Source organism: Mobula hypostoma, chromosome 6, assembly GCF_963921235.1.
Source record: "Mobula hypostoma chromosome 6, sMobHyp1.1, whole genome shotgun sequence".
In the NCBI taxonomy this organism is placed as follows: domain Eukaryota; kingdom Metazoa; phylum Chordata; class Chondrichthyes; order Myliobatiformes; family Myliobatidae; genus Mobula; species Mobula hypostoma.
Window position 1 is genome coordinate 17,247,219 of NC_086102.1, and position 18,349 is coordinate 17,265,567.

Consider the following 18,349-nt stretch of genomic DNA (forward strand, 5'->3'; position numbering starts at 1 on the left):
GTACTACTCTCTGCACTTTATGTGTATCTTCTTAAATTCTTCGCTTGTCTCCATTCTACGTCATGCTGGTGACTCTTCACTGTCCGTCAATCTAACTCACTTCACAGAATCCTTTCCCCTCTCTCATATTAATAGGTACTTCCACACCTGGGTAACTAGCAGGCTTACAGTCCGCGCAATAACACAAGCTTGTCCTTTCTCACTGAACTACTTTTCTACACTAGATAATCATCACTTCCCTCATAATTCAGCATGAACAAACGGACGTAACATTAATTTAGTTTTACTAGCACCACCTAGACTTTGTCATTATTTTTAAACACAAGATATTCTGTAGATGCTGGAAATCTTGAGCAACACACACGAAATGCTGTAGTAACTCAGCAGGTCAGGCAGCAAGTATGGAGGAGAGTAAATAGTTTTGGACCCGGGTCCTTGATCAGAATTCAGCAAGTCAGACAACATCCACAGTGGGGAGGAAACATCGACTGTTCAATCTCCTCCATAGATACCGACTGACTTGCTGAGTTCCTCCAGCATTTTGTATCTTGCTTTGGATTTTCATCGTCTACAGAATCTATTGTGTCTATGACTTACCAGCTTTTGCTTCAGCCCTTCCCTTTGTCCCTTTATGCTGACTATCTTCACTCTATCCTTCTGTTCAGATGATAGGTCTCGATTCAGAATGAACGGTGTCCAGTTCTCTTCACAAACATTGTTTGACCTGCTGTGTTTTTGCTCAGGATTTCAGTAGCTGGCATCTCCAGTGTCTCTGTCGTACCTTTCCTCATTCTTGGTAGTTGTCAACCTCCACAGAATCCTCCAAACTCAGACAGGATGGAGAATAGTAGTACAGCAGCTAGTCACAGAGGCAGCACAGTATCATAGTGGTTAGAACAATGCTTTACTACGTGAGCAGTACGATCTGGGTTCAATACCGCTGCTGTCTATAAGGACTTTGTGCATTCTTTCTATGACTGCGTGGGTTCTTCTGGGTGCTCTGTTTTCCTCCCTCATTTCAAATGTGTGGCCACTGGGAGATCCTGCTTTCTCTGGCGGACAGAGCGTAGGTACCACTGGGTATCTCCCACTGGCCACGTATTTTAATTCCACATCCCATTCCCGTTCTGACATGTCTATCCACGGCCTCCTCTACTGTAAAGATGAAGCCATACTCAGGTTGGAGGAACAACACCTTATATTCCGTCTGGGTAGCCTCCAACCTGATGGCATGAACATTGACTTCTCTAACTTCCGCTAATGCCCCACCTCCCCCTCGTACCCCATCCGTTATTTAGTTATATACACACATTCTTTTTCTCTCTCTCCTTTTTCTCCCTCTGTCCCTCTCACTATACCCCTTGCCCATCCTCTGGGTTTCCCCCCACACCTTTTCTTTCTCCCTGGGCCTCCTGTCCCATGATCCTCTCATATCCCCTTTGCCAATCACCTGTCCAGCTCTTGGCTCCATCCCTCCCCCTCCTGTCTTCTCCTATCATTTTGGATCTCCCCCTCCCCCTCCCACTTTCAAATCTCTTACTAACTCTTCCTTCAGTTAGTCCTGACGAAGGGTCTTGGCCTGAAATGTCAACTGTACCTCTTCCTAGAGGTGCTGCCTGGCCTGCTGCGTTCACCAGCAACTTTGATGTGTGTTGCTTGAATTTCCAGCATCTGCAGAATTCCTGTTGTTGGAGGGTCTACATGGTAGGGAAGAGCTAGCCTGATCTTAGAGTAGGTTAGAAGGTCAGTAAAACTCTATCTGATGGGGATGTGGCACATATCCAGAAGTATGTAAATGAATGGAAGATGTAATCAGTCAGAATGTTACAGTAAATGAAAATTTAAAAATAACAACTGCATACTGGAAACATAAAATAGAGACATCAAATAAAGTCATGGGCCAAGGGGCCTGTACTGTACTGTACTATTCTACGAGTACATGATCTCTGAGGGTTATGTTTGGATGACTCTGAAAGCTTTATTTTGGTGCTCAGGTTTCCCCCCCTCATCCTAAAATCATGCTGGTTGATTGTTTAATTTGCCACTATAATTTACCCCTTCTCTAGGTTGGTAGTATGGGAATCTGGCTGCAGACAATGGAAATCTGGCAATAGATTACGGAAACCTGAGATAAACGGTGGTTTAATAGGAAATAGTGGACTCATTTTGTGGACGGGCATTAACTCAGTGGTCTGAATGGTCTCCCTCTGTGTTCTAAGGAAATATGAAAAGAGAAGCACACCATTATTTTGCTGTTTGTTACGTCAACAAGGATTCTATCAAATTTTCTACAAGTGTTTGCACTATAGAAGGCATTCTGAGTGGTTGCATTACCATCTAGTACATAGGTGCCAATGCGTGGGATTGGAAAAAGGTGCAGAGGGTTATAGACTTAGTCAGTTCCACCATGGGCACTAGCCTCCCCAGTATCCAGGAGGACATCTCCAAAAGGCAGTGCCTCAAGAAGGCAGCATCCGTCATTAAGGACCCTCAACATCCAGGGCATACCTTCTTCTTACTACTACTACCAGGGAGAAGGCACAGGAGCCTGAAGGTACCCACTCAATGTGTTAGGGACAGCTTCTTCCCCTCCGCCATCAGATTTCTGAACAGACCAGGAACCCATGGACACTACCTTACGTTTTGCTCACTTTTTGCGCAACTTAGTTATTTTTTCCTATCCTACCTTATATTAATTGTTATGTATTGCACTGTACTGATGCCACAAAGCAACAGGTTTGATGCCATATGCCAGTGATAATAAACTTGACTTTGATTTGGACTCCAGCATCATCTTGCTTGCCAACATTGTCAGCATCAAAACTCTGAATACACTTGACAATTTCCAATGAATGGACAACACACCCACTTCTGCACATTCCTCAAACTCCACCACAGCAAGAAATCTCCAAGTGTTGAGGGAAAGCGTGCAAGGGTTTCTCTGGAACCCCCTTGAAAGGTTGCAACGTCATCATCCAACTATGGAATCACAGGCTTATCTAAGTGCTCAGCCTGGCAGAAAAACACTGGGTTCTTTGAGTTTTTCTGGGACAAGAGACTGCAGATGCTGAAATCTGGAGTGAAAAAACAACCTGCTGGAGGAAGTCAGTGAGTCAACTGGTATCCGTGGGAGGGAACAGTCATAATGGAGTCATAGATTCATATAGTGTGGAAACAGGCCTTTCAGCCCATCTAGTCAATATGGAACAAACTGATCATGCAGGCTGGTTGCGTTTGGCCCATGAACTTCTAAACCTTTACCATTAATGTATCTGCACAACTGTTCTTTAAAATTTGCTATCAGGAGACCATAAGACATGAGACCATTTGGCTTATTTAATCTACTCCACCATTTCATCAGGGCTGTGCCATTTTCCTTCTCAACTCCACTATCCTATATTCCCCCCGTAACCCTTCACACCCTCACCAATCAAGAATCTATCAACCTCTGCCTTAAATACACCCAATGACCTGGCCTCCACAGACACCTGCGGCAACAAATTTCCATAGATTCACCACCTTTTGGCTAAAAAAAATTCCTTCTCATCTCCATTCTAAATGGTTGTGCCTCTATTCTGAGGCTGTGCCTTCTGGTCCTAGACTCCCCCACATTAGGAAACATTCTCTCTACATCCACTCTATCTACTCTAGGCCTTTCGATATTCAACAGGTTTCAATGAGATGCCCCCTCGTTCTTCTAAATTCCAGAGAGTACAGGCCCAGAGCCATCAAATACTCCTCATATGATAGGATAATCTTTCTGAACCTCCCCTGTACCATCTCCAATGGGAGCACATCCTTTCTTAGATAAGACGCCCAAAACTGCTCACAATAATCCAAGTGAGGCCTCTCCAGTGCCTTATAAAGCTCAGTATTACATCTTTGCTTTTATATTCTAGTCTTCTTGAAATGCATGCTAACATTATTTCTTCAGCGGTTTGATCGAGGCACGACTGCACAAGCATGTGGATGTCAGCCAGGTAGCACAGCGAGAAGAGTTTAAAAGGAGAAACCTTTATAGAGCGGGCATCTGAGTAGAGGGAGGCAGAGTAGAAAGGCTTTGGCTCAACAGGGCTTTGGCGATAACGTGTTGAGGCAAAGTAGGTTGCCTATGTAGAATACAAACAGGAAGTATGTGTGTGAGGCTGGTGTTCTGTGCTTGGTGTCAGATGTGGGAAGTCTTGGAGACTCCCAGCCTCCCGGATGGCCACACTTGTCCCAGGTGCGTCAAGCTGCAGCTCCTTAGGGACCGTGTTAGGGAACTGGAGATGCAGCTCGATGACCTTCATCTGGTCAGGGAGAGTGAGGAGGTGATAGATAGGAGCTATGGGCAGGTAGTCACACCAGGGCCTCGGGAGACAGATAAGTGGGTAACAGTCAAGAGAGGGAAGGACAGGAGTCAGATGCTAGAGAGCACCCCTGTGGCTGTCCCCCTTAACAATAAGTACTCCTGTTTGAGTACTGTTGGGGTGTTGGGGGTGGGGGACGGCTTAGCTGGTGGAAGCAACAGAGTCTGGCCCTGTGACTCAGAAGGGTAGGGAAAGGAAGAGGATGGCATCTGAGTCTAGTTAGGGGGTCAGACAGGTGATTCTGTGGACGCAAGAAAGAAACACAGATGGCAGTTTGCCTCCCAGTTGCCAGGGTCTGGGACGTTTCTGATCGCGTCCACAATATCCTGAAGTGGGAAGGAGAACAGCCAGAGGCCATGGTACATATTGGTACCAACGACATAGGTAAGAAAAGGGAGGAGGTCCTGAAAACAGACTACAGGGAATTAGGATGGAAGTTGAGAAGCAGGACCACAAAGGTAATAATCTCGGGATTACTGCCTGTGCCACATGACAGTGAGTATAGGAATAGAATAAGGTGGAAGATAAATGCGTGGCTGAGAGATTGGAGTAGGGGACAGGGATTCAGATTTCTGGATCACTGGGACCTCCTTTGGGGCAGGTGTGACCTGTACGAAAAGGACGGATTGCACTTCAATCCCAGGGGGACCAATATCCTGGTGGGGAGGTTTCCGAAGACTATTGGGGAGAGTTTAAACTAGAATTGCTTGCTGAGGGTGGGAACCGAACTGAAGAGATGGAGGAAGAGGCGGTTGGCTGACAAATATTGAAAGCATGGAGACAGTTCAAGAGGGAGGATAAGCAGAAGGTAGAGAAGGGACGTGCTCAGACTGATGGTTTGAGATGTGTCTATTTTAATGCAAGGAGTATTATGATCAAAGCGGATGACCTTACAGCGTGGATCAGTACTTGGAGCTGTGATGTTGTGGCCATTACTGAGACTTGGATGGCTTAGGGGCAGGAATGGTTACTTCAAGTGCCAGGTTTCAGATGTTTCAGAAAGGAGATGGAGGGAGGCAAAAGAGGTGGGGGCATGGCACTGTTGATCAGAGATAGTGTCACGGCTGCAGAAAAGGAGGAAGTCATGGAAGGATTGTCTACGGAGTCTCTGTGGGTGGAAGTTAGAAACAGGAAGGGGTCAATAACTCTTATAAAGGCATCCGTTAGTCTTGCGAGACCATGGATCTGCGCCTGGAAAGTCTTCACTTTCCAGGCTGTATGCAAGGTTGTATGGAAGGCAGTTGCCCATGCTGCGAGTCTCCCCTCTCCACGACACCGATGTTGTCCAAGGGAAGGGCACAAGGGCTGATACAGCATGGCATCGGTGTTGTCACAGAGCAATGTGTGGTTAAGTGCCTTGCTCAAGGACACAACACGTTGCCTCAGCTGGGGCTCGAACTCACGACCTTCAGGTCGCTAGTCGAGTGCCTTAACCACTTGGCCACGTGCCCACACAATAACTCTACTTTAGAAATTAAGGTGTTTTTTATAGAAGAGCTTATGAAAGGTTCAAAAAACTAGGTAATGGTAGAGATCTAGAAAATCATAAGGCTAGCAGGAAGGAGCTTAAGAATGAAATTAGAAAAGCCAGAAGGGGCCATTAGAAGGCCTTGGCAGACAGGATTAAGGAAAACCCCAAGGCATTCTACAAGTATGTGAAGAGCAAGAGGATAAGATGTGAGAGAATAGGACCAATCAAGTGTGACAGTAGAAAAGTGTAGTCCATTTGTTCCTGGTGATCTATCTACTATTGGACCTTTCAACTTTCCAAGTACCATCTCCTTAGTAATAGGAACAGTACGTGCCTCTGCCCCCTGACACTTTTGAAATTCCAGTGATGAAAACTACTCATTCAGTTCGTCTGCCCTTTCTTTGCCCCCAGTATCATTTTCCAGTGGTCTGATAGCAAGACTTGACTTTTTTTTACTCTTTAGATATCTGAAAAAGCTTTTGGTATGCTTTAACTTCCCAGTAATTTTTGCTCTATCATGTGCCTCCATTTTGCTTTTATTTTGGCTTTGACTTCCCTTGTCCGCCATAGTTGGATCAGTCTGTCTTTAGAATACTTCTTCTTCATTTGGATGTATCTATCCTGCGTCTTCCAAATTGCTTCTAGAAACTCCAGCCATTGCTGTTGTTCCATTGCCTTTGCTGCTGTGTCCTCTGCCAATTGACTTCAGCCTGCTCCTCTCTAATGCCTCTGTAATTCCCTTTACTCCGCTGTAATACTGATACATTGGACTTTAACTTCTCCCTCTCAAATTGCAGAGTGAATTCTGTCACGCTATGATCACTACCACCTAATCCGGTTGATGACACAACACCTATTCCTGATCCTCTCGTGAGCTCATCAACAAGCTGTTCTTAAAAAGCCATCTTGTAGGCATTCTACAATTTTTCTCTCTTCAGATCCTGCACCGAGCTGATTTTCCCAATCTACCTGCATTTTACCCCATGACTATTGTGACATTGTCCTTTTGACACGCCTTTCCTAACTCCCATTGTAATTTGTAGCACACATCCTGACTACTGTCTGGAGGACCATATATAACTCCCATCAGGGTCTTTTTACTTTTACAGCTTCTTAACTCTACCCACAAGGATTCTATGTCTTTCAATCCCAAGTCACCTCTTTCTAAGGATTTGATTTCATTTTTACCAAAAGAGCCACACCACTCCCTCTGCCTACCTAACTGTCTTTTCGATACAATCTGTATCCTTAGATGTTAAGCTCTCAACTATGATCTTCTTTCAGCCTTTCAGTGATGCCCACCATGTCATACCTGTCTATCACTGACTGCGCAACAAGTTCATCTACCTTATTCCGTATACTGCATGCATTCAAATATAATGTGTTCAATCCTGTATCTAACATCCTTTTTGATTTTGTCACCCTGTTACAGTGCAACTAATCCCACTGACTGCAATTTTATCCTATCATCTGCCAGACAGTCTCATTAGATACTCTCTCTGTTTGTAAACCAGCTGCGCCATCTTCAGCTCTATCTCTCCGGTTCCCATCCCACTGCCAAAATAGGTTAAACCCTCTGAATACTTATAGCAAACTTGCCTGGAGGACATTGGTCCCCACTGGTTCCGGTGTAACCTATCCCTTTGGTACAGGTTCCTTCCCCAAAAGAAGACTGCCCCAACTGCTTCCTAAGGCAGCTCATTTCACAATGATACCATACTTGGTATAAAAATGGTTTTCTTCAAGTTCATATTAAACCTTTACCCTCTCACCTTAAACCTATACTCGCTAGTTCTTGAATCGCCAACCCTGTAAAAAGACTGAGTGCATTTGTCTGATGCAGGACATCGGCTCCAAACAATGATGGTTCCTTTCCTCCCACAGATGCTGCTAAGTTCCTCCAGCTGATTGGCCATTGGCTTGCATTTTTCTGACAGGAAATCTCAGCAACAGTAGTGCACCTGTTTGCCCTCTCAAGCTAAACTTGCCAACGTTGTGGCAGAAGATGCCAGTATTACCCTACAATCGTCAGGCTGCTAAACCTCTCACCTCAACTTTGAACTGACTCCACAACCTACAGAATCAATTTCAAGGACTCTACAAATCATGTTCTCAGTATTGTTCATTTATTTATTTACTTATTTACACAAGTTGTCTTTTTTGCACATTGGTTGTAATTTTTCATAAATTCTATTGCATTTCTTTTTTTTTGTAAATCCCTGCAAGGAAATGAATCTCAGCGTAGTATATGGTGACATATATGTACTTTGATAATAAATTTACATTGAATTTTACATTGAACTTTGAACATGTGGGTTCTGGGTGAGTCTCATTCGTCCCACAACAGTCTAGGGAACTGGAGTAGAGGCAGGCCGTCCTTGGTCCTGAGACACTGCATAAGAGGGCAGGAGTCAGGTCTACAAGCTGGTAAACAGTCAGTGCTGGAGGGCTTGTTTCCATTATGGAGCTATGTGCTGGCTTCCTCGACTCTTAGTTCTGAAATTCTCAGCATTTCATTCTTTGGTCTACAGATTCATATGTAATTTCTGACTGCCCTAATATTACTTTCACCACAAAAACAAGACATAAGATCCACAGGGGGATTCATTGTTTCTATTTTCCATTTTGTTTTGTAAGGGATAAGGTGTTAAAAGCACAATAGACTCTTTGGGTCACCATTGTTTTGAAGGTTCATTGATATCTCCTTCCTAAATGACAGACCTTTCTCTGTTTTAGACCAGTACAATACAGGTAAATGGAGCCATAACCTTAGACAGGATGGATCAAATCTTGAAGCTCCACTTTCAGGCTTAATTTAATATACTCAACCTTTTTCAATTTGACAGAGCCAGATAATTTCTATAAAGCAGAGCTGATTTTCCTAAGCCAATCCCACGACAGGTTTGGCCAGTTACGGTGACTCCTCCTTTCTCTGCTTGGTAGAATGCAAAGTTCTTTGGAAATCTACCAGCAGCATTAGAAAGTAACCCTTTCATGCCTCAAGTTGAAGTAAAAGCTGCAAACTGAAGTAGGTCTGAATTTGTTCATGCTTCAGCAATTAAGGCCTGCTACTTTTTTGAAGTCAGCTCTACAGTTCGCTCTTTTATTATGAGCTGTGTCATATGACATGGGTGATCATGGTCTTTCCATGACCATGATTGTTCTTGGCAAACTTTCTACAGAAGTGGTTTTCTATTGCCTTCTGCTGGGTAGTGCCTTTACAAGATGGCCATTATCAATACTTTTCAGAGATTGTCGGTCTGATGTCAGTGGTCGCCTAGTCAAGACTTGTGATATGCACCAACTGCTCATACGACCATCCACCACCTGCTCCCATGCCTTCATGTGACCCTGATTGGGGGTGCCACACCTTTCCCAAGGGTGATCTGCACCTCCTTTGGTAGATCCTTACATCTACCCCACCACCCAAAGTTCTGTAGCATTGAAATATTCAGTGGAAGTTCAAAGTTAAAAGCAAATGTATTATCAAAGTTGTTGTTGTTCGTCCATCGTTAACATCGATGAGGACCTCGACACCATTATGATGGTCGAGACTAGCGCGTGATTTGGATCTAAGTGAGGGAGAGTTGCGCAGCGTCAGCCTCACTTTCTCTTCCCAATTCCCATCTGGATCCAGTGGCAAGACAGAGTCTAGACGGCTGGAGATGGGACTAGGCGCAGTGGATGACCAGGACGTCTTCTGTGTCTTGTCCTGCTCTACACGTTCCACGACGCTTGCAGAGACCACCTTCTTGACCGTTGGACCTTCCATTGGTCTTGTCCGCTCAATCCGCCGGAGTCTGTCTTCACATGCTGGGATAGACAACTCCCTATCTCACCGAGGGTTTGAGACCCGTCGGCTACCCTCACCTGGTTTAGCCGGCTTGTCGAAGCCATTGCCCAGGGTGTGGCCGCTGTCGCATGCAAACAGCTACGGGGAGCCACAGGTGAGAGCTGAGAGCCAGGTGGGGACCAAAGGTGGACTAACCGCCCTGAAAAGGATGCGACATGTTCCCCCACCAGAGGTGCTACCCCTCCCTGACACCCTATATACCCCATATACTACCTTGAGATTCATTTTTGCAGGCAATCACAGCTGTACAGAGAAATACAATAGAGTCAATGAAAAACTACACATAAAGACTAACAAACAACCAATGTGCAAAAGAAGACAAACAGATCAAATAATAATATAAATAAATAACTTTAAAAAATAATACCGAGAACATAACCACACAAAATGCTGTAGGATTTAACCAGGTCAGGCAACATCAATGCAAAGAATTAAGGAGTCAATATTTCAGGCTAAAACTCTTCATCAGGACTGCCAAAAACCTGAGTTGTAGGGTCCTTGGAAGTGTGGTCATAGGTTGTGGAACCTGTAAATAACTGAGGTGAGTTCCCATTGTATTCAACAAACCCTGGTCTATGTATGGCCTATTGCAGGTTGGCTGCAGAAAGGTGGATTTCTTAAGAATATTCCCTGAGAGTAGAGTTGGAGGGAACAGTAATACTAATGGATGCCACCATCTGCGATCTTGACCAAAAAATACTAAGCCCAAGCATCCCATAAACATGCAATTCTGCAGATGCTGGAAATCATGAGCAAGACACACAAAATGCTGGAGAACTCAGCAAGTCAGGCAGCCTTTGCGGAGGAGAATAAACAGTTGATGATTTGGGCTGAGATACTTCATCAGAATCTTTTTGACCTTCTCGCATGATCGTCGCATACTGAATAAGATAGATGAAAATTTCCCTCCACTATAAATATCTGAGGCTTTTGGGCATCAAAGAGAAAGAAGGAAATATAGGGTGTGTCCTGATCAAGGATCTCAGCCTGAAACACCAACTGTTTATTCCCCTCCCTAGATGCTGCCTGACTTGCTGAGTTCCTCCAGCAGTTTGTGAGGAACTGAGGCATTGCTACCCTCAGTTGAATCTTCCTTTTCTGGTTTTTACCCACACCATGCTGCAAAGTATAGTAGTAACATTTAAGAGGTACTTAGACTAGTGTGTGAAGGGGCAGTGAATGAAGGAATGTAGACCATGGGCAGGCAAATGTTCAGCTTAAATGGATATCATGGTTGGCACAGGCACCGTCGGCTAAAGGGCCTGATCTTGTGCTCTACTGTTCTATGTCCTATGCAACACACCCAATCTACCATCTCATAAACACAAGAGGTTCTGCAGGTGCTGGAAATTCACAGCAAAACAGGAAGTCCTGATGAAGGACCTCGGCCCAAAACATCGACTGTTTATTCTTCTCCACAGATGCGGCCTGACCTGCTGAGTTCTGCCAGCATTTTTTTGTGACTGTTTAACTGTTTACTCTCTGGCCCACTGCCTGGTTCTCTTCAAGGTTTAATCCCCAGGCAGTCCCAGCACAAGCTTCGGTCCTCTTCCCTAGTGAGCTGCATGGAGATGATAATTTGGTACTTAAAGAAGATTAAAGATTAGCTTTATTTGTCACATGTACATTGAAAAATACAGTGAAATGTCAGCCATGGTTGTACTATTTTGCCCTTTGAGTATTTCTTCATTTTTGGAACTCTTAAAGAACAAAGACTAATTGAGAAAATAGCCAGGAATCCTTTAATTTATTTGGGACACTGTGCCATTTACTTGGGGCAGGAGACTGTTGCTGAACAGGTTCTAATTAGTGCCAGTTGCATACACTTGCATTAGGCGCTACACCGTGCTAAGAATGAACAATTTTTAAACAGTCAGTTGTGTGTGATTATGTTCAAAAAGCAGTGATTTTTATAACTGATAGTTGGCAAGAAATAAGCAGAAAGACAATTCAGAATTGTCTTGCTCACTGCAGCTTCAAGCATTCAGGCTTGGAGATGTCAGTAACGGCAGGAAGTGAAAATGAAACTATTTCACCACTTCAGCAAGTTAGGAACTTGGTATAAAACATTTCAAAGTATTGACAATCATCTTGAACATTACAATGGAAGTGAAGGTTTGGAGGATGCAATCGTCAATGGCATTGTATGAAAGCAATCTATTATCTGCACAAGTTGTCTGTGCTGATTCTGTTCATTGCATGCACTGGATTAATTCCTCCATTGAAAACTATTAGACAGTTTTATATTACCGTAACATACACAAAGTGCAGGAGGAGCTCAGCAGATCAGGCAGCATCTATGAAAATAAATAGATAGTTAATGTTTCAGGCCAAGAACCTTCTTCAGGACTGAGTAGAAAGGGGGAAGATGCCAGAATAAAAAGTTGGGGGGGGGATGATGAAGGCTAGCTGGAAGGTGATAGGTAATGCCAGGTGGGTGGGAAAGGACAAGGGCTGGTGAAGAAGGTGTCTGATAGGAGAGGAAAGTGGACCATAGGAAAAAGGGAAGGAGGAGGGAACCGAGGAGAAAGAATAAGCGGGTGACAGGTAGAAGGTCGGAATGGGGAATAGAGGAAGACAGGGGAGGTGAAATTTGTTTACCGGAAGGAGAAATCAATTTTCAAGCCATCAGGTTGGAGGCTAACAAGACGGAATATAAGGCGTTGCTCCTCCACCCCAGTGGTGGCCTCATCTTGGCACAAGAGGTGGTCATGGACCGACATGTTGGAATGAGAATGAAAATCGGAATTGAAATGTTTGGCCACTGGAAAGTCCCACTTGTGGCGAATGTTGCAGAGGTGCCGGACGAAGTGATCCCCTAAATTACAACGGGTCTCATCAACGTAAAGGAGGCCACACTGGGAGCACCAGACACAGTAGATGACCCCAACAGATTCACAGGTGAAGTGTTGCCTCACCTGAGTGGAGATGAGGGAGGAAGTGTATGGGCAAGTGTAGAACTTGGGCCATTTGCAGACATGTGCCTGAAGGGAATAAGCCACTGTCTGTACGGAGTTTCTCTATTCTCTCCATAATTGCGCTGGTTTCCTTCCACATTCCAAAGATGTACAGATTATTAAGTTGTTGACGCCCCAAGCATGGTGACACGTGCAGGCGACCGCCAGTACATCCTCAGACTATGTTGATCATTCATGCATTCATTGCATTTCACTGTATGTTTCAACGTACATGTGAGAAATAAAGCTAACCTTTAAGTACTAGTACTGCAGTACTATTGGTAGTGTCCTAATTTGTTTTGTACAGTATTTCATTAAAAATATAATTTGTTACTCAGACAAGGGAAAATCTGCAGATGCTGGAAATCTGAGCAACACACACAAAATGCTGGAGGAACTCAGCAGGCCAGGCAGTATCTATGGAAAAAAAGTACAGTCGACATTTCAGGCTGAAACCCGTCAGCAGGACTCAATGAATGGTGACAAACAACAATGGACCCAGCACCAATCCCTGTGGCACTCTACTATTCACAGGCAACCAGTCTGAGGGACAACCATCTACTATCATGCTCTAACTTCTCCACAAGGCCGATGTCTATCCAATTCCCTTCCTCACCTTGAACGGCAAAAGACTGAAACATTTGACCAACCTCCTATGTGGGACCTTGTCAAATGCTTTGCTGAAGTCTATGTAGGCAACATCCACAGTCTTGCCCTCATCAGCTTTCCTCAAAAAACTCTCTAAGATTGTTTAGACATGACCTTCCACACACAAAACCATGCTGACTATCCTTAATCAATCTCTGTCTATCCAAATACTCAATTTATCTGGTCCCTAGAATACATAGAAACATAGAAACATAGAAAATAGGTGCAGGAGTAGGCCATTCGGCCCTTCGAGCCTGCACCGCCATTTATTATGATCATGGCTGATCATCCAACTCAGAACCCCGCCCCAGCCTTCCCTCCATACCCCCTGACCCCTGTAGCCACAAGGGCCATATCTAACTTCCTTTTAAACATAGCTAATGAACTGGCCTCAACAGTTTGCTGTGGCAGAGAATTCCACAGATTCACCACTCTCTGTGTGAAGAAGTTTTTCCTAACCTCGGTCCTAAAAGGCTTCCCCTCTATCCTCAAACTGTGACCCCTCGTTCTAGACCTCCCCAACATCGGGAACAATCTTCCTGCATCTAGCCTGTCCAATCCCTTTAGGATCTTATACGTTTCAATCAGATCCCCCCTCAATCTTCTAAATTCCAACGAGTACAAGCCCAGTTCATCCAGTCTTTCTTCATATGAAAGACCTGCCATCCCAGGAATCAATCTGGTGAACCTTCTTTGTACTCCCTCTATGGCAAAGATGTCTTTCCTCAGATTAGGGGACCAAAACTGCACACAATACTCCAGGTGTGGTCTCACCAAGGCCTTGTACAACTGCAGTAGTACCTCCCTGCTCCTGTACTCGAATCCTCTCGCTATAAATGCCAGCATACCGTTCGCCTTTTTCACCGCCTGCTGTACCTGCATGCCCACTTTCAATGACTGGTGTATAATGACACCCAGGTCTCGTTGCACCTCCCCTTTTCCTAATCGGCCACCATTCAGATAATAATCTGTTTTCCTATTTTTGCCACCAAAGTGGATAACTTCACATTTATCCACATTAATACCTTCCAATAACTTTCCCAAAACTTATGTCAGGCTCACCAGCCTATAATTTCCTGATTTATTCTAGAGCATTTTTTAAACAGAGGAACAACATTTGCTCCTCAAGTACCTCATTTGTTCCCATCTGCTATACACCTCCTTTTTTTTCTTAACCAGGACCTCAATATCTCTCAAAAATCAAAGTGCCCTTAACCTATTATCCTTGCTTTTTATTCTGACAGAGATATATAAGCTTTCTACTCTCAAAGTTTCACTTTGGAAGGCCTCCCACTTACCAAGTCCACCTTTGCAGAAAACATCCTGTCCTAATCCACACTTGCCAGATCCTTTCAGATACCATCAAAATTGGTGTTTCTCCAATTTAGAATCTCAACCTGAGGACCAGACCTATCCTGTTCTATAAATACTTTGAAACTAATGGCATTATAATGACTAGATGCAAAGCATTGTCCTACACAAATTTCTGTCACTTGCCACATCTCATTCTCTAAAGGGAAATCAAGTACTGCACACTCTCTTGTTGGGACTTCTATGGACTGATTAAGGAAACTTTCCTGAACACATTTGATAAACTCTATCCATCCGGTCCTTTTACCGTATGCGAGTCCCGGTCAATATACGGAAAGTTAAAATCACCTACTATCAGAACTTTATGTCTCTTGCAACAGTCTGTGACCACTCGACAAATTTGTTCCTCTAAATTCTACTTCACTATAATATAGCCCGATTAATGTGGTCATATCTTTCTTATTCCTCATTTCCCATCATAAAGCCTTACTAGACGAGTTCTACAGTCTGTCCTGACTGACCACTGCTGTGACATTTTCTCTGACAAGTAATGCTCCCCTCCCCCTTTAATCCCTCCCGCTCTATCAGATCTAAAACAGCAGAACCCCAGAATACTGAGCTGCCAGTTCTGCCCCTCCTACCACCAGACCTCATAATTGCATGTATCAGTCTAACCCCGAGCTCATCTGCCTTTCCTCCAATAACTTCTTGCATTGAAGTATATGCAGTTCAGAACATTAGTCCCACCACGCTCAAGCTTTTGCTTCCTGACTTTGTCTGAGGTCTTAACAACCCTTCTATCTCTGTTCTAGTACTCTGGTCCCATCCCCCTGCAACTCTAGTTTAAACTCCCCCATACAGCATTAGCAAACCTTCCTGCTACGATATTAGTCCCCCTCCAGTTTAGGTGCAAACTATCTGTCCGTACAGGTTCCTCCTTCCCTGAATGATCCATAAAGCTGAAGCCCTTCCTCCTACACCAACTCCTCAGCCACGTGTTAAGCTGAAGGTCTTGTTTCTGTGCAGTATTACTCTATGACAATGTCTTTTGCAATGACTGCAAACAACCTATAGCAGCAGCTGTAGCAAAATGACTCACTGGTTGTGCCTGAGTTAAAGGCTGAGTCATTTGTTCTGCCTGTGAATTATCATTAATATGCAATAGATGAAAATGCAGGAAATAAAGTAGCATAAACCGTAAATGGAAAGTAGGCTTTTACATTCTTTCTTAGTTTTTGATTTGATTCCATCAATTGTCTCTAACCACCAGGTTAGGAATCCCCATTCTTACAAGGACACAGAGGAGAACTTTATTTGGAAGCACTGGTTCTACTGACCACAGTTTAAGACATACAGATTAGAAACAAGTGCTGAGGTGCAGAAGCTGTTCGGCAAAATAGTTCCAGGTATAGGACGCCTTACCTGTGTGGATGGACTGGAAAGGCTGGAGTCTTTCTCCATGGACCAGAGGAGGTTGTGGAGGATCTAATGGAAATGCTTAAAGTAGTGAAGTACATACATAAAATAAAAAAAGAGAGATAATTCCCTCTGGAAAAGGTGTTAAGACTAGGGAACCGGGAATGAGAGTGGCAGCCCCATCCCTGAAAGCACATACCAGCAAGGCTTCTATCCCACTGGTATCAAGACTCTTGAATGGCTCAATCCTACATCAAGATGGACGCTTGACCTCACAACACTGTTATGAGCTTGCACTGCACTTTTCCAGTATGTTTTACGCTTTATTCTGCATTGTTATACCTTATTCTGCTTCAATGCATTGTGATATTGCCTAAGTAAGCTAGCCAATAATATTGAAGGGAATACCAAAAGTTTCTTTAGATATATAAAATGCAAAAGAGAGGCAAGAGTAGGTATCAGACCACTGGAAAATGATGCTAGAGAGGTAGTAATGAGGGACAAGGAAATGGCGGACGAAATAAATAAGTATTTTGCATTAGTCTTTACTGTGGAAGACACGAGCAGTTTGCTGGAAGTTCGAGAGTGTCAAGGCCAGAGGTGTGTGAAGTTACCATTACTTGGGAGAAGCATCATGGGAATCTGAAAAGTCTAAAGGTAGATATGTCACCTGGACCAGATGGAATATATGTCATGATACTGAAAGAGATGACTGAAGAGACTGGAGGCCTCAGTAATGATCTTTCAAGAATCAGTAGGTTCTGGAATGGTTCAGGAGGAACAGAAAATTGCAAATTCCACTCGTGAAAAGGAAGAGTGGTCAGCATGGTTTCTTCAAGGGAAAATCTTGCCTGACAAATCTATTGGAATTCTTCAAAGAAATAACAAGCAGGATAGACAAATGAGAATCAGTGCATATTTTGTACTTGGATCTTCAGAAGGCCTTTGATAGGGTGCCGCACACGTGTATGCTTAACAAGATAAGAGCCCATGATTTTACAGGAAAGATTCTAGCATGGATAAAGCAGTGTCTGATTGGCAGGAGGCAAAGAGTGGGAACAAACGGAGCCTTTTCTGGTTGGCTGCTAGCGACTAGTGGTGCTCCACAAGTGTCTGCGTTGGAACTGCTTCTTTTTATGTTATAAGACCATAAGACAAAGGAGCAGAAGTCGGCCATTCGGCCCATTGAGTCTGCTCTGCTATTTTATCATGAGCTGATCCATTCTCCCATTTAGTCCCACTCCCCAGCCTTCTCACCATAACCTTTGATGCCCTGGCTACTCAGATACCTATCAATCTTTGCCTTAAATACACCCAATGAATTGACCTCCACTGCCGCCATGGAAACAAATTCCACAGGTTCACCACCCTCTGGCTAAAAAAATTTCTTCGCATCTCTGTCCTGAATGGGTGCCCTTCAATCCTTAAGTCATGCCCTCTCGTACTGGACTCCCCCACCATGGGAAACAACTTTGCCACATCCACTCTGTCCATGCCTTTCAACATTCGAAATGTTTCTATGAGGTCCCCCCTCATTCTTCTAAACTCCAAGGAATACAGTCCAAGAGCGGACAAACGTTCCTCATATGTTAACCCTCTCATTCCTGGAATCATTCTAGGGAATCTCCTCTGAACCCTCTCCAATGTCAACACATCCTTTCTTAAATAAGGAGCCCAGAACTGCACATAGTACTCCAAGTGAGGTCTTACCAGTGCATTATAGAGCCTCAACATCACATCCCTGCTCCTATACTCTATTCCTCTAGAAATGAATGCCAACGTTGCATTCGCCTTCTTCACCACCGACTCAACCTGGAGGCTAAACTTAAGGATATCCTGCACGAGGACTCCCAAGTCCTATTGCATCTCAGAACTTTAAATTCTCTCCCCATTATATGTCAATGGTTTGGATGACGGAATTGATGGCTTTGCGGCAAAGTTGGCAGACGATTCAGAGACAGGTAGAGGGACAGATGGTTTTGAGGAAGTAGAGTGGCTACAGAAGGACTTAGACAGATTAAGAGAATGGGCAAAGAAGTGACAGATAGAATAGAGTGTCAGAAAGTGTATGATCATGCACTTTGGTAGAAGAAATAAAATGGTAGACTATTTCCTAAATGGAGAGAAAATTCAAAAATCTAGGTACAAAGGAACTTGGGAGACCTCGTGCAGGATTCCTAAAGGTTAATTTGCAGGTTGAGTCGGTGGCAAGGGAGGAAAATGTGATGTTAGCATTTGTAGCTGGGTGGTACAGTGCAGGTGTAATGTGTATAACTGCAGTCATTTTCAAGAATTACAGAAACTGCTCCACAACAAACTGTGGTCCATTGTCATTGATGAAGTG

General features: G+C 44.0%; 1 protein-coding gene across 2 annotated transcripts in view; it reads left to right on the forward strand.

Annotated features, from left to right (window-relative positions):
* Positions 1-18,349, forward strand: part of LOC134347461 (uncharacterized) — a 64,860-nt gene that overhangs the window by 388 nt on the left and 46,123 nt on the right. The gene's annotated exons all lie outside the window — the stretch shown is intronic.